At 36.9% G+C, this 17,578-nt stretch overlaps 1 protein-coding gene across 2 annotated transcripts in view; it reads left to right on the forward strand.

Annotated features, from left to right (window-relative positions):
- The first annotated feature begins 667 nt into the window (after positions 1 to 667).
- Positions 668 to 17,578, forward strand: part of LOC117232324 (mannosyl-oligosaccharide 1,2-alpha-mannosidase IA) — a 241,561-nt gene continuing 224,650 nt past the window's right edge. For both annotated transcript variants that reach the window (XM_033491658.1, XM_033491659.1), the window contains exon 1: positions 668 to 2,231. The gene's annotated coding sequence lies outside the window, so the exon portion shown is untranslated. The remainder of the gene's footprint in view (positions 2,232 to 17,578) is intronic.

A 17,578-nucleotide genomic window follows, 5' to 3' on the forward strand; every position in this document is an offset into this window, starting at 1 on the left:
ACGTTACATCTTCCTCGAAGATTTCACGTTACGTTCGAAAATAAAAATTTCGACGTTAGAAAGTTTCAATTGTTAAATTCAGAAGATACAAAATCATCAGAAGCTTTCGTTATTCACATTTCCACGATATAAATCTTTCTTCCTGGATCTCCTTCAAAGATTTCATCGACGAATTAAAGTATAATACTTATTAACCCTTTGCGGTCGTATATTCAGCCACCACATCACTTTTACCATTTCGATCGTACATCTGCTCGGTCACTACAGCACTTTTACCATTTCGATTGTATATCTGCTCTCTGACAGCCACTGCTTGCGCATTTCTTCGTCAACGCGCTTCTTAAAATTTCATATAATTCTTAAAAAAAACTTTTTAAGCTACTTGTTACATACGAGATTATATTTTATCAACGTTCGTGGGATGCAAATGAATTCTGACCAGCACGGCAACCATCTCCGAGCCGAATACGAGCGCAAAGGGTTGAAAAGCTCGACGATGGGACACGTTCCATCACGGCGAGCAGTCGGAGCCGTAGTGCGCGCGAGTCGCGGCCAGCGGCAGCGCAAAGAAACGGTTCGTAGGGATTCGGATCCGCTCGGCTCGACGAGTCGTGGCGCCGAGTAGCGAAGTCGTTCGACTCGAGTCGTGTATGCGGCTGCAGTCACTCGTGGAATCCTGAGTCGTGTCAGTGCTCCGGCGGACGCGATCGCGCGCGAGTGTGTCGTTCAGTAACGTTGTTTCAACGCTGGAAGAACGAAGTGAACGGAGAAAAGGGAGTAGAAATACTTAGAAGGATCTACCCACAGGTGCGTGTTTCCGGTGTAGTGAACGAGCAACGAAGAACAACAGGGACACGAGTCACAGCGATAATCAGCACTATATTTCTAACGTTAAAAACGAGTCACGCGCAAAAGTAAAATTCTGCTTCGCGTTTGTTGTGATCTTTTAATACGTTTTCAAGAATCCGACCTTCGTTCCCAGAGGTCGCGGAGCTGTAAGAATGTACTAGGAAAACCATAGAATTGGAAACTAAAGTATAATAGTCGGACGAAGAGTATGTTCTTGGATGTCGACTTCTTCATTGAAAATTCTTCTGTGTGCTAATAATAATAATAATCTTCCGAACGATTCCTTCTTTTTAATGAATCGTTAAGAAGAGTACGTACAATTAGTAGTTGAAATTGATAGCTTTATACGTATTGTCCATTTTCCGTCCTTGGCGGCTGTTACTACTGAATTTCGTACCGATACGCGATCTACGACACGCTTATCGATCGTATCGCGTTCCCATTGTGTTCCTCGATGCATAAAAGTCTCGTTGATGAATCGTCGACGTTAAACGTGTAGGAAATATTTCGCGAGATCGAAAGTCTGACGACTACGTTATTTACTCGAGGTAGTCGCTAATAATTCAGTCATTGTTCTTATTTGTTTGATATTAATATTCAATCATATCGTTGCTCTGTCGTATATGATTGCGGCGTTTCGTTTGACTCGCCTGTAACTCACGTTCGAGACACACGTGTCTGTGATTTCACGCGACGGAAACGTATCACTGGCAACGCCTTCGATACTACGTCGGGCCTTCCGGCGCGTCAACGGAGGAATTTACTTGCTCGTGGGACCAACATCGCCAGCTAGACGTTTTTCGAAGAGAAATCTCGGCGGTGTCTGTGCATCCGGTAAACAGGTTATGCGTGGTCGTGTCTCGACAAAAACTCTGCCAGGCTTAGTTGAAACGTTCGAATAAGCTCATTGTGTTTATGACTCGTTCGGTGTCGTGAATTACGCGTGACGATGTGCGATTGAGAAATCTTCGCTGAAATTTGAAAAATATAAACAAGCATCGTGCCCTTCGCTCGAGAGAGTGCATCGTTATACGTATGTATGTGTAATACGGAGTGCAGAAGTCGCATCGGTTAGGTCGTTCGATAATCCAGTGTGTTCGGCAAAGTGAAAACGTGAATGATAATTGGCGATAGACGAAACAGCGATTCGATATTCACGTTTGGTGCGTTTAATTAAAGGCTTGTTCTTTCATCAAAAGAAGTACAAAAGTGAAAGAAGCTACGAAAAGAAGAAGGAGATATTCGTGGAAAGCTGCGGACCGTGATAAGAAACAGAATTTTTGAAGAAGTATTTGTGACACGTTCGTTGATATCCAGAAGAATACAACGATTTATTCGGCTGGCTTGCTTCAATTCTCGTCCATTCGCGTCTCCAGAAACAGGTAAATTCATGCAACGATTACATCTTTTATGTGACGCGTAAATGTCTCTTTGTTCAATGCTCGTCGTTCATGAGTTCGACTCGCGATTATCGGTTATTCTTGTTTCACGACTCGATGTCATTGCGTCGATTCTATAGTTGGAAATTGAAAAGTGACGACAGATCAGTGCATTCGATCGAAAATCGATCGTTCTCTTCCAATGCTGCTGTGTCTTCTTCCACATGTACGGTTTCCACGTGTCCCGTGCGGATAGCGTAATTCACCAGGGAAATTGATTACAGGCTCGAGGTAACGCGGATAACTCGTCTTCGTGACTTTTCCCGTTCGTTGCGGCTGCTGGCTTTGTTGTAACGCATCGTGGTTACGGGATTAAACGAATATATACGGTTAGCCAACGGAAAGTGAATTTTCGTGAAACTTTTTCGTTTTCCATTGTTTCGGCTTCTCCTAGCGATTGGTTTATAGTCGAAAGCGAGTTGTTTTAATCTGTCTCGCGTTGCTGATCAAATTTATTGCAGATTAGTCAGCGATGTCTTTGTGCGAGCTTCTTTGTGTCGACAAGGGGAAATTCGTGTTGGAATTCCCTTGGCCAGGAAGTCTCGTTCGTGACCAGTTTACTCGTATTTAGTGTTCGGGAAGTGTATTGAGAAACGGAGCTCTCGATATCTTATTGGCTGTATCTTTCGATCTCGGAATTTCTCGACGCGTATCGATGCATCGATCAACGGAAGGAAAGAGGATAATGAACGTGGCTTATCTCGCCGATTTATTCAATGCTTCGCGAATCGATTTATTTCCCGATTTCGTATCGGACGATTGTCCGGGACGGGATGTCGGGGACAAGAAATCGTGGCTGTAAAACCAGCGATCGCGATATCTCCTGGTTAATTAACATTAATTTCGACCGTTTCTTCGCTATACTCGTTTTCTTGATATATTAAGTATTCATTTCGTACATTGTTTGATAATTCCAAACGACTGTATCTGGTTTTAAATGAAGTTTACTCCTGTTATTTATTTCAGTAGCGTAATACCGTTAAATCAATATGTATGTAACATAGTGTTTATAAATGAGAATCACGGTTCAAGTAACAGCAGGATATCAGAATTTTGCTAGCCTGTAAAACCAAGTACAAATTACCTCGCATCGTTATACTGTCTCGTCTAACTTGAAAACAGGTTAAATTACTTACCATTACCACTCTGTGAAACACATCAAATATCAGTCTCGGTTGAAACGAAACCGTAAATAATTTCAACTAAAAGTGGTGCAATTTCAACTCTGTTCGATTATAAGCATCGTTCAAAAGATCAAATAATCTCTCTAGTACTTTATAACTTCGTGCTTATAATTTCAAGAAAATTTAATTGTATTATTCTATTCGAAAGAATAAATAGAAAACGAACTATCGCGAGTCTCTTAGCTCTCAACGCAAAATACTCCGAAACGATTACTTTTCTCCCGACATCAAACGGAACAAAGAAAAAAGAGTCCAGACATCGTGTGCCCTGAGTATGATCTCAAAAGTTCGGAATCCCTGGCCGACAGAAGCTTCTTTGGTGGAAGTGTCGGCCGAGAGAGGATACCGGTTACCAATGTCGACGAACTCGAAGAAGGTTGACCAAGGCCGTTTGGGTCTATTTATAGCGAGCCAGTAACGAAGTAGACATTTGCCGGGAATCGTATTTTCATAGATCCTCGAAGAATGTTCTCGCAAGGGAGAAGTTGGACTCGATCTCGCCTCGGGAGTCCTGAATTATTTTAGCGACGCCTCCCGTGAGAGACGCGCTAGAGATTGCTCTTCCTCGCTAGGGGAGACTGACTCGAACGAACGAAAGATCGCTTTATCAGCGCCCACGGTATCTTATCTAGGAACGCGGGGAGCACGGCCATTCATGAAGATACGTTGAGTCGAGTTTTCAACAAGAAGTCAGGTTTCATCAAAGTTTCATTATCGCTATTTTTCTCCTATCGCAAAAATATTGTTGTGCTCCGATACATTTCTCCATAGATATCGCCCGTTATCCTATCACGCAGTGATGTTTAATTCCTTGAATTACATACATAATTTCTTAGAATTTGTTTTCTTAGAATGACGAAATATCTAACAGTAAATTATTTTGCCTTGTTGTCTGACGTCGTTTACATAATATACATATATTATGTATGTTTGTGGTCTACGGAACTGGAACAAATGATATCTGGTTTTTTGATTGCAACGAGACAGACATGCGCGAGGGAGATGATTAGTGGTTTAAAGAGGAAGTTCAACTGTCGTATTTATGTGCTATCGAATAAATATTGTGTCTCGAAGCGTTTTTTTTTTTTTAATTTTTAATATCCGTTAGGATGACGAAATATGTAGCAATAGATTATTTTTGTTGGTTAAAAAATATCTTGTATATATGTCGGTGATTTACTGAACATTTATTTTCTTATACTAATTGGATTGGCACGAGTAATTATGTATAGTGCATTGTGTAGTTGCAAAATTCCTTAAGATAGGAACGCGTGTCTTCCTTAGATCATATCAGTTTATCATTACGGTAAAAGAAATATTAGAAGAAATTAAAGAATTACAAATTTGACGTTCCATTCTAATTGATTCATACTCAATGAGTTATGTTCAAAAGCTTCATAAGTTAACGTACATTCATAATTCGAGTAAATTTTCACATTTTCGTAACCATCGACTCTTTCGTTTCAATATATTTTCATTAAAGTAATCTTTAGTACGAAACAATGTATTTTGTATCCTAAGAACTAAAAGATGGAACGAATTCGAATATCAAGCTCAGTTTGATATGAACTGCAGGGATTAAAGAAGGCCCATAAATAATCATCAATTAAAGTCCAACTATTTGGAAATACTATTTCCATGGCTTAATCGGGTTAATAAAATGTAAGATATATTCACGCCCATATAATTCTATAGCAGATGCGAAAGGACGGATAACAGCACATTGCACAATAATAACCAGAGATCATTTGACCCAGTTGCATGTCATCCTATATAAATATTCTCTTTGAGATTGAATTTTTACAATTTAAATAGAACTCTTCGCCGTTAAATTAAAAAAAAATGTATTTATAAAACGTAAAATATACAAAATGCGTGGGAGCATGTTAAAATTCAACATCTGTCCTTAACTATCGATACTACCGACAGTTGGTGATTTGATTTCATAATTAAAGTAAATTCGATTTCAGGATATTAATCGCAATAAACAAATTCCTCGATAAATCATCGAAACAAGTGATTCACACAGTACCTATATATATACTACCTATATATAGCCGATAGATATCTGGATAGTTTATTTTAATAATATAGGGCATATTATTTATATAAGGAATTTAATATAGGGATTTTAACCTAGATAGAAGCAATAATTTTTGTTTCGACGATGTAGTCTCATGCGTTTATAGCTCGGTGAATATTGCGCTTGTCGACCGATTAAAACAGTTTTATTGAGCTTTGAATTGATTACACCTCGCGCACGCATTATCGCTGATTAACGCGAGTTCTGTGCAAATGTTTCTTCTTGCACGACCACACGTAGAGTTTAGAGTGAAATGTATTAATCGAACGACCACTCGTGCACAACAGTTTATAAGGAATAAGTGTTAGTTTTCTTTACGTTGTGTTAACATCTACGTTACAATGAATGCAATTACATAATTTGTTTCTGCGATAAATTTCAGTAATCAGAATTTTTATATTTCCATTTTTATGGTGTTCTTTTATTTTTCTCTCTTTATTCTAATTTAATACCTTTTGTTAATCCTACCGTGATTTTCGAAACTTTTTATGATTTTCGCAGAAGATTTCTAACTTCCTAATACAATAGAATAAATTAGAATTTATGGAATCCAAGCAGGAAATACCGCGAATTATTCTAATCTGACAGATTATGTGGCAAACGATAATTCATGAGTATTTATTTCTATTTGTAGCTACGTGTCTCAGCAAAGTAAAGTATAATTTTCATTACCGACTACTACGTTGCCGCTAGTACTATATCACAAATTATTGTACACTTTCGTTGCGGCTGAAAACCATCGTTTCGTCCGTCAAAGTCAGGTGCAATTAAAGCGTGTTCACCGTGGAAACCAGCGGTGACAAAAAGTCCGCTTTGATGTTTTCGCGTCGCTTTTTCGTTCTCGCGTATTTTGTATTTCCGGCACTTGTAACAAGACAATTCCTGCTCGCCCGCGGAAGGACGAATATTATCGCGTCGGTGTTCGTGCGAAACCGGAAGTATGGATGTCGGGTTCCAGCCAGACGTTCGTTTCCACGTTTTCTGACGCTTTATAGTTCTATAATCGCCGTATCGTGTGATATTTCCTATAACTTCACGAACGCGATTGTCCTCTGCTTAATAATCGGTAATTCTAGTCTGGGTTCATGGTAAATAAAAATCAAGGTTAGTAAATAGTGCTCGTTAATTAACGCTGATCAGACTAGCAGACAATGAAAGAAACAATGGGAATAGATAATTACACGATATCTCGGTAGAATAAATTTATATGAGATTATATAATGTGAATGATGTAATTAATAATAAAATCAAAAGGAAGCAATGCTTCCAGTGAAAGATTAGGTTTTTAATTGTGTTTGCTTTATTTTAATAACAAAAAACTTCATTTTCAATTTATTTGAAACTAAAATAAAAAATATACTTCGTTTTAATGACAAACCTCGCTCTACTTTAGTAACAAAAAACCTTATATTTTCGATTTATCTCAAATTCAGGCGAAAAGTATACATTGCAAAGTATCAGTTTCTTTACATTTGCCTAAAAATGAGGAAATTTTTAACTTCGTAGGATATACACGATCAAGTTAAAGATCGCCGACGAGTAGTAAATAGATATTTGAAATATTGAAAGTAAGTACTTAGTTTGCGAATGATATTCATAGACTTGAAGGTAGAAATTACGTATGTAGATGGTAGATTCACATGCTACAGTTAACAATTTCGAGTTGAACCTGCAATTAGTTCATGTGTAGACGCGTCTAATGACGTTTATGTTTGTCTTCCCGTGCCGTGCAAACTCACGCTGGGGCACCATGACATCGCGTGTATTCAGACAAATAAACGAGATATTTTTCACCGTCTTTATCACTTTTCCAACGAAACAGCGAATCGTAATTTTATTCTCAACTTTATTCGTCGGGCACAACATATTTTTCCTATATTTGTTAATCGTATTACATAATTATTTCAATTTTTCAATCGACCGAGCGCCGTTGGCTCGGCGTTGTAACGAACATAAAATGCTTTTGTTGCCATAGATACAATGCTATGTTCGGTATTCGACACACAGTAGACATGCCTATGAAAATACATTTTTTTTAATCGAGCTGGAACGAATTTCACGAGCACGAGCGACGAAATTTTATTCGGCTTGTTTACAACGGCCAGATGCGAAGTAACGGAAGCTCGTTCGTCAATTTCGCGACAAAAATGTGCAGGCGATCAATGTTAAACGTTTACCAGCCATTCAAATCAGCTTTTCGTCACAGCCGATGAACAATAGTGAAATCCCGGCTCGTATCGTTCGTTGCCATTTAACATTTGGATTGCAGGATTATTTTGCGATGCGTGAACGAATACGATACATATTTTGTTTTTCACGAAAAGAACACAAAAATGATGGAAGAATCGGTGTTTTATTCAAATATCCGGATAAACGCGGTGATTTTCGCTGTGATATTATCACGAAAATAAAGTGAAATGGCTCGTATGACTTTTATCTTTCGATGATTTAGATCATTTTTTTGCCATAAAATAATGCCACCAGTAAATGTTAATCGTAGATAAAGTTGATATACACTTTATTATTGCAGTATTATGTACATTCTCTTTAAATATCACTGCAGAGGTATATAATATCCGAGGAAAGTGATTGATTACAAAAAGTAATATCGATTCAGTTTTTGATTAAAATTTGAATAAACTCTTCGATTGTAATATTAAAAATGGTACATCGAGTATTAAAATATAAGTTTAGTGTATACGTAGTTCTATTCATAACGAAATTATGAGACACAATAAATCTGAATAGCGATGAGAAAATAACAAGTCAACAATCTTTATAAAAGTTCTTCTGAAACTGGGATACTTAAACCAATATCTAATCACTAAATGTTATCTAATCACAATCATAACACATAATCTAACTGATATGTTAACTTAACATCCTAATCTTTGTAACAGAATGCTATTTTTCTTCTGATTTTTTTCCCAACTAATAGCAAACCCCATAAGCTCGTTATTATTACAGAACAGACACGTAGACATACGTTTAGCGTTGAAACAGATCATATAAAAGCGAACTAAAAACAGTAAGATCGTAAGAAACGCATCTTCACAGAAAAACAGCGTGGCTGATCCAAACTGTCTCGGCTCTCTTTTTGCCTAATGAAATACCATTCATTGGCGCAATTTTCGCACAAGATTCTAGATACTGTCCCCTATGGGTTCCGGCTTTGCTGAATATCGTCTTCCTCTCCGATATTCGACACTTTGAACAAACCTTGGGATTCCTCGCGCGGTGCAACATCGTGGCGGCGCGGCGGGTAATTCGAGAACCAAACCGGTTCGTTCTTATGAAATTTCTCGATGCTGTAAGCCGTAAGCTCTCGGCATTCCTGAGTGAAGCGTGTAACGTGGCTTTTCATTGAATTTCGACGCGGGCAATGCTTGCCCAGGAGTAACGTAAAAAGATAGAAAGAAAGAGAGAGAGAGAGAGCAACCTGTACTTGAGTGGAATCACGTTAGCTTCACGTGGAAATAATTAAACGAGGCAAAGAGGAAAAGTAGTGGATTTCCGTCTCTAGTATTAAAAATTGAAGAAACTCGTCTCGTTGGATATCGAGCTATTTTACGAGAGACCAACGCTGCGAATTGGAGTAATTGTCGGTTCATTAAAATACCATGAATGGAAGATCGTTCCGCGTTTATTTTTCATTTCTGTAATTTTTGCAGGAATGCGTTCATGAATGTAATTTATATGTATTACTGGCCGTGAGTATTGGAACATTTAATCGTCATACTTATGGGAAAACTAATAAATTCCACTTTATTTAATGTGCTACCTTATTAAAACGAGTGAAATAACAGACTTGCGGTAGTATAAGAGGTAGAAGATGTATGAAAGCAGTGAAAAACATTCAATGCATACTAAATATCATCAAGTGTTTACTAATACTTATCACTGGCAGTGTATATATTATGACAATTTATGTACAATAACAATAGAATTATGACAATGTATATCATGAATGAAATATAGATGTTATGGAAGCGGCTTTAAAATTTCGGACTGTAGGAACCATTTGTATTTCGTATACCAAGGCCAGTAGTCTATTATCTGGCTACGGTAGAAGGCCCTGCGAACAATTAACAAGATAATCTTCGTACCCACGATAATAACTTTGTCATTGCTTGAACTATAATTTGCATTGCGTGGAAGAATAACACGATTGTAAAAAAACTTATACTTTACGATCTCTTTTTATTAGCAATTGGGTAAGATCGAATATCTTTTGTTAAGGTCGAGCAATATTTTTCTTTATTCGGATAAAACTTTCTGATATAAATCATACAATATGCAATAACATATGCAGGCTATGGAATTGATTTTACCATTTTAAAAGAGCGTCCACTATATTACTAACACAAATTTGTATAAACGTAATTAACGAAACGAGATCTGAGTTAATATTTATTTCACCCACCAAATAATATAACAAACATTTTATCTATCTCTTCCATACTATATGCATTCTGTGCATTTGTATATCACTAAATTTTCCATAAATGTAATCCCCAGTCTACCAATTAATTCAGGACCAATTAGCACGATACTAACGCGACGAACGACAAATACCGTTAATTGAGGAATGTAAAAAATGGCACTACAACCCTCGCGAGAGGCTCACGAAACGATTCTGTTTTCACTGGGACGAGAGAGGACCCGTTACCAGCCGCTCCATAAATTCATCCTCCAGTCGTATCCCCATGGTGGAGCTCTGAGGGACACAAGTGCTCACGCGTGCCGAATATGAAAGTCAAATACGTTCGCCTGCCAGCAGGATTCGTCGAATGATTTCACGAACGGACCAAAGGGGAAACCGGCTTCACACGGAAGAACCAAAAGAAAAAACGAAAGAAGAGAAAAAAAAAGAAAAAGAAATATCTGGAGGAATTGGGCGGACCGTAAATTCTCCAGCGCCCACCCTTAAAACGTGCTACGATGGCAGGGGAAAAGAAATGGAAAAACATGGCGTTAAATAGTAACCCCTGGGAAACTCGAGACCGTCACTACGTACGCATATTCTATGTGCGCGTACAAATTCGTGAACAAGATAGCGTTGAAGGGGGAGGTTGGATGATACGAGGGTGTTCTACATTATACAACGGCTCCTTTTAAAAGTGTATATACACATTGAAAAAGTTGGAAACCCCGGCGAGCTGGTCCGAAAATTTAAATTGCACCGCGCAATTTTATACTGCCCGCTCTGTTTTCCCGTTTCTTGCGACTGCTCGCCTTTCACCGATTATTCTTTTTGTCGTCGTGCTTGCACTTCCCCTACCCTTGTTTCTCCTCTTACGTTCTCTTTGTGTCTGCTTGGCTCGCACAGCCACTTTTCATGTACATGTAACTTTTTCCTGCTTCTCGTCTTTCCTTTTTGGGGGGTTCTTCTAGCTGGTTTTTCGTAGTTTTGGCTTTAACGTATTATAACCGTTGATCTCGAGACCTTTTTTTATCAGAAGGCTTGTTCTGTAATTTTAGAGCGACTTTGGTATTAAAGAATTTAAATGTAGATTAAATTTTAGACACTTGGGAGTAAATATTTGTTATATGGGCTTATATAGAAGTCTTTTACAGAAAATTACTATGTGTATAGTTCTTCAATGGCAACTTAATTAATTTCACTAGATATATCAAGGACAAACGATTTGTACGCTTAATAGTACTTAATCAATTTTCCTTATTATTTATTATTTTTCGTTCACATAAAAAAAAAAGAACGAAACATCGTTAATGGGACAAATAATCAGATTTAGTTAGTAGGAGTTCGTTTAATCGGACAGTAATTTTTAGATCTGATAAATTGAATTCTTTTTGACAATGTAGAAAAGACTATAAAATTTATATAATTAGAAAATTTAAACACAAAATAAAAATCCAAGAATTTAATGCAAAATCATCAATAGATCTTTCGTCAAAATTTTAACTAAACATTTTAACTATGGTTTCAGAGATTTTACTAAATTTCATATTACAAATCAAATAGACAAATTAATTGAATTTATGGATATTTATGAATATTCGTTAATACTCATAAATACAGAATGAATTTTTTTCAATGCAATTCGTCTTGAAATTTCTCTTCTACTGAACACAAATTAGTCTTTGTGATTGAATTCTCTAGGAATGAAAGAAATCCCAAGCTCATATAAATCGATGGAATTTCAGCTCGATAAGATCAAATTTATTAGTCTATGCGCAGTATGCGCTTATTAGCAATGAAGTAGGTTCAGCGCAATGGAATTACGCTAGCAACAGATTAATACGATTCGTTTGGTTGCTCAATGTAGTGGCATTCCTCGAGTTATTGGCGTGAATCGATAGCTTTGAACTTTCTTTCACTGACATTTTATGCTAATTGAGACGACGCGACGCTCGTACGGTACCAAAAGTGAAAGGTGGCTCCGATCGTGAGCCTCGATTTGGAATCTGAAACGTGAAAGGTCTCGGTTCGTCTCTATTTCTGAAATAACACGTCTCTCTGATATTTCCTGGCTGTATGATCCACGTCTCTTTTTAGAATTATTATTATTATTCGTTCCTATTTATAACCACCATTCATATTATTCTCTAAAAATACGCCTTTTTGTATCTTGCAAATTTGTTTCAATTAAGTTGATTAGGATGGCTAGATTGAATCCAATAGTCGAAAACTTCAAATAATTAGAGCTCTTTCGTGTTTAACGAGCTTTGCGTTTTATCGATCAATAGCACATTAACACAGTTTCTACTGGCGTGACTAATAGGTAAAGATATACGCATAGTTATAAATGTTACGAATGGAATCAGTAAATTTGTATAATAAAATTAACGTATTAACATATTTAATTATTTTCCTTATCGTAGCCTCTTAATGCACACGTTATCGTAAAATATCAATTAAAAATGGAAATGAACGTAGACATATCTTTTATAAACTATAAAAATTGCTAAATGGCTGGCGTATCAACATTGTCCGTATGCTATGTAGTAAATGTTTTAAAAAATAAATAGCCACCTAAATTGTCTATAATATATTATAAAAGTCTTGTTTATTAAGCTGTATATAACATAGTAATATTTAACAACAAATAAGGACCACACAGAAGATAATTTAATTACAATGTTTTATTTGCTACGATCTTTATGATTATTTCTTATTATACGATAAATATATATACGATATAAAAAAATAAGTGTTTATATCTTCTACAAGCCAAAAGTTCATCTCGTAGATATCTCCGTTTTTGAACCACGTGAGGAAGATCCTGTCACAAAAATTCATCTTACCAACAAGTGTTTTTTCAAAAATGTCAAACATTTTTTTGCACATCGCTAAACGACTTCACCAGCTCTCAAATTACAGTCCATTGCATCATTTCGGAGAAATATTCGTGTGGAGCTCCGAGAACTCTTAAACGGAGTCGTTAAATACTTCTTCGAATGGGGACTTCGATCACGAGTCGAATCGAACGACTCGTTATTCTGTAGTTCCATTGGAGCACCGATCGACTCGTCGCGTTCAATCGCATAGCGTTAAACAACCGATCCACGTCCGTATCAGTCACTCACAGACGGTGCACGTGCACCACGTGTCGTGCAAACGCCAACTATTTGTGTCGCGTAGCCGTGAGTCGCGTAGCTGATAAACCCTGTCTCATCTGCAGTGATAAGCCGTGGAAAATAGTTCAGTTTCGTTGTTGGACGTCCGAAAATTTCGCTCGATCAACCTCGCGAAATTTGGAACGGAAAATTTGCCACCATACGGATACGAAATATTCGCGGACCAATTGCCGAGGTCAGAGAATGTAGAAGATGAGTTTTTGATAGATTCTAAGTTAATGGTTCGTTGGTTATATGTTTTTAAGAGTAGAATAGGTTGCATGCGGATTTTTCTTTGTAGCTAAGTATGTGAGATAGTATGGAATATGAAAAATATTAAATGTGAAAATATCTACATACTTTGACAAAGTTAATTACAGTTGTCTTTTATTGGAATAGGGACATAATTATACTTATATATATTTTTTTTTTCATTTTGGGTATTACTTCGACTGTAATCGTTTATATATAGTTTGCAAGAAATAGTAATCCGTGTGAATTTAATTTGTGAAAGTTTATCGGTTTATCGCAACATCAATGTTCTCAATGCGTGACACACTGACATATGTATAACGCAGAGATTAACGTATTAAGCACGTGGAATTGGGTTAAGGGGTAGATATCGCGTGTGCAACACGGAATACTCAAGTTGTATCCGGTATTAGCAGGAAGATGTGTCAGTGACGACATTACATACGGCGATACGTATGGTCGTAGCTTGTAAGAAACTATCTGTCCCTACACTCCTAAATGCTCATTTGCATGATAATAACCTTTGTCTCTAAAGTGCGTTATCTACATTTCGTCATTGTTACAACGTTGCTCGTGCAATTTGCCTAAAGTTTACCTCTGATTTCTAAACAGATTTAACGATAAACTATTCTTTGACATTGCGAGTTTTAATACGCATTTTTGTCGAAGAATATTACGAGATGGAAAAATAAAGAAGAAAGATGAAGTAGAATTTGATAATAAATGAATGACGTTTCACTTCCCATTGATTAAGACGTTTGTTGTCTATCAAAAGTAACAAAAAGTACATCTTGTGTGTATATAAACGCATAATTCTGACTTATCAATTTATAATCCGAAGTATTGAAATTGTAACGTGACGTATATAAAGTATTATTTTACCATTTATAAACTCAAATATTTACACAAATTGATAATGTTAGTTCGTAATTTATCTCTCTATCCACGAATGCTGGGTTTATAGGAAAGTGCAACTTTCCACTTCAATCTTTTTCGTCTTGTTTGTTGCAAGAATACCGGTTCTTTCACTTTCTCTTAATGAAAGTAATTAATCTCCAATCCCCACAGAAGCATCTCGATTTCTAAGTATTCGTGTTTCAAAAATACCGCAAAGGTCGATATACGAGCTGTGGATCATTGAAGATGATATATGAGCGTATAGGCGCCGAGTTCAAAGTCATTCGTATATAATTATTAAACAGTTTGTAGAGACTCGAGTGAAATATATCCTCAGAATGAAAGAATATATTTCAAACGTTACAATTAGAATATTGTTAGGATGTTGTAATTAAATGTTTTAATTAGGATGTTTTTTTGAATTCCAAAAAGATGCTGATTAAGTAATTATCTTGTGAAATTTTTAACTCTAAAAAATTGGATTTGAACTATCTACCGCCTTCGTCACATCATCGTTAACGATCGAAACCAAAATAAAAATACATGTCAATTCTAGTTTGTAGTTTCTTTGCTAATCGCATGCGTGTTATCGACGCATGTGCACGTTCGAAAATAACCAATGACCAATTCCAGCAACTTTTCCAATCATACCTCTTGACTTGAGTGGCAAACTTGAGTGGCAAGAAAAGACGGGAAAGAATCGTAATGAAAGTTAGGAAGGGGAACTTTCGTCGAGCAACTTTCGCCCCGGTTAGTCCAAATCCCTGGTTCGTTTGCACGTCTTCATAGCGGAAGTCTAACCGTTGACCCGGGAACAATATCCGGAACTGCTTGATTTATTTTCGTCGCTTGATTAACGCGCCGCAAAAATACATTTCGCTGTCGCGAGCAGCCGTGGCGAAATTTTCCGCGAATATCGCGCAAAGAATTATCAAGTGGACGTTGGGTAATTGATCACGTGTATTAATTATAGCTTTCGTGATTCGAGTTTCAGTTAATGAGCTGCATAAAGATTCGAGATACGTTTTTGTATATGTTGTAAGAATCGTAGAAAATGGTTTTCATAATGACTATGTCTGATCTTGTTGAATGTAGAATTTTTCTTTCAGATTTTATGAATTCAGACATATTTACAGTGGTCGTAATTGTTGTAATTTACAACGATTTCCGGTCAAAGTAGACCATAGTTCTATTCCAACGTAGCTAATTTATAAGTATCTAAATTGGTAAAATCCAAGGTAGTATTTCATACGATACTGTGCAGACAAACTCTTTATTCCAACGATATAGAAAATTTATGTATACATTGACCGCAGACTTTCTCACAATCGTTGTAATAAACATTTTAAAACAGGCTTAGTTGCTGACATTTTATTCTCGATATTTGTGTACAGAAAATTTTTGAGAGACAACGGATTTACGTACGTACATCGTAGATATGCTACGGAAAATCTGCGATAATAATATCAAGTAATATCAATAGTCGTATCACAGAAAGTAGAGATATGAAATAACATTTGTTTACTTATCACGAAAATCTCTTATCGGTTTGTAGCAATTTAGTAAAAAACACCATACCTTTTATCACTCTAGTGAACACAACACGATAAAAAAATAACGACTTTACGTTTCAAAGTCGCAGCGAAGATGTTTCTATTATAATTTTTGTAGATTTTCATTTACGATCGCAATTTTTGGACCGTCATACGTTTACTACTTGCAAAAAGACAAGATTCGAGACTCCAGTCATCTCGTCGCATTATGGTAGTTTCAGCGTATAAAGGAACTCGGAAATTTTCCTCCGACAATAAGCCAATTCGTAGCTGAACGTGATTAAACGAAGCAGGAAGAATAGTTGTGGTGTCGTGGAAGTGTTATTTTTCATCATCATCGCGCGAAAGGAAAGGAGGAACAAACGGTCGCGTCGGTGCATTCGCGAGGGTGTACCGCTAAACTGCTTCCTCGAGTAACCTGGAAACGATTCGCGGCCAGATGAGATGGATGGAGCCGCCACGCTCCCCTGCCAATACGTCGATAAATCATTCTGACGAAGCGAGCGAGAAGTTTTTAGCGAACGAGCCGCCACGGTGCAGCGGTGGTCCGAAGGCAACGAAAACGACGACTTTACCGGGGGACCCTTTGTTGGATCGTATCCTTCTGTCCTTCCTTTTTTTCTTCTTCATTTTTCGTTCCTTCTATTTTCTTGTTTTCTTTTTCTTTTTGCTTCTATTTTTTTCATTTGGTACTTCGACCTCTGGAACTCGCTTGGTTCATCGCGAGGAAAATTAACGGTTACGTTAACCCGCCGGAACAGGCGTTACCATCCCCTTCCTCACTGCTAAGATTTATTGACGCTCCGAATCAGTATATCCGCAATAAACGTGAAATAAATGGAGGAAAACTGGTAATTTTAACGGTGCCTCGGTAAGAGGTTCCGAGAGGGAAATTGTGCAACGAACAGATCGAGTATTTGGCGATAAAAAACTTGTTTGGGGAATTTTCTGTGGAATTTTGGAGATTTTGCGTGGACAACTGTATTTCTATTAAATTCTGATGCGTATGGTATCGTATCTCGTAATTTCATACGCGTACGTAAAATTACTATGACGATGAAAAGATTAAAATGAGATTGACAAAAGGTTATATTATATTCGGCAACAGAAACGAATTTGAAGGATTTTCTATGGGATTTTGGAGATTTTAGAAGGATAATCGCGCTTCTATTAATTTCTGATGGGTATCGTACGTGAAAATTACTGTGGCAGTGAAAAGGTTAAGACGAGATTGACAAAAGGTTATATTACAGGATTATAAGAATTAAAACTTCATGGTGTAACAGGTATTCCTTTAAAACAAATTTCTCGTCGTTTCGTAAGCATTGGAGCTACTTAATTCCGCTTGGTTAAATGTCACATCGATGCCGATCTTGCGATGACGAAACGTCGAGATATTTTTCAAAGTCTTAATTTTAATAATTACATAACTCCAGCCTGGTAAATAGCCCCTGCCGTAAAAGCCTTAAATTTCTGTTTGACGAAAAATTAGGTTGACGCTACTACGAATAAATAAGAAGATTAATTATATGAAAATAAATGTACGGCATAAAAATGTCATATAAAACACGAAGGAAGGAAGTATGTGTAAGAAGATTTATGAACAAGAGGTAGGCAATGGTTTATTTATTTATCTAAAAAAAAATACAAGCGTGTAAGACTAATGTAGCTTCCTCTTGACATTGACTTAATACTACACCTCGATATTACCTTGTATGTTGACGCAAAGTAAATAATTCA

The sequence above is a fragment of the Bombus vosnesenskii genome, unplaced genomic scaffold (genome assembly GCF_011952255.1).
Source record: "Bombus vosnesenskii isolate JDL3184/JDL3185 unplaced genomic scaffold, Bvos_JDL3184-5_v1.1 scf7180000013286, whole genome shotgun sequence".
NCBI lineage: Eukaryota > Metazoa > Arthropoda > Insecta > Hymenoptera > Apidae > Bombus > Bombus vosnesenskii.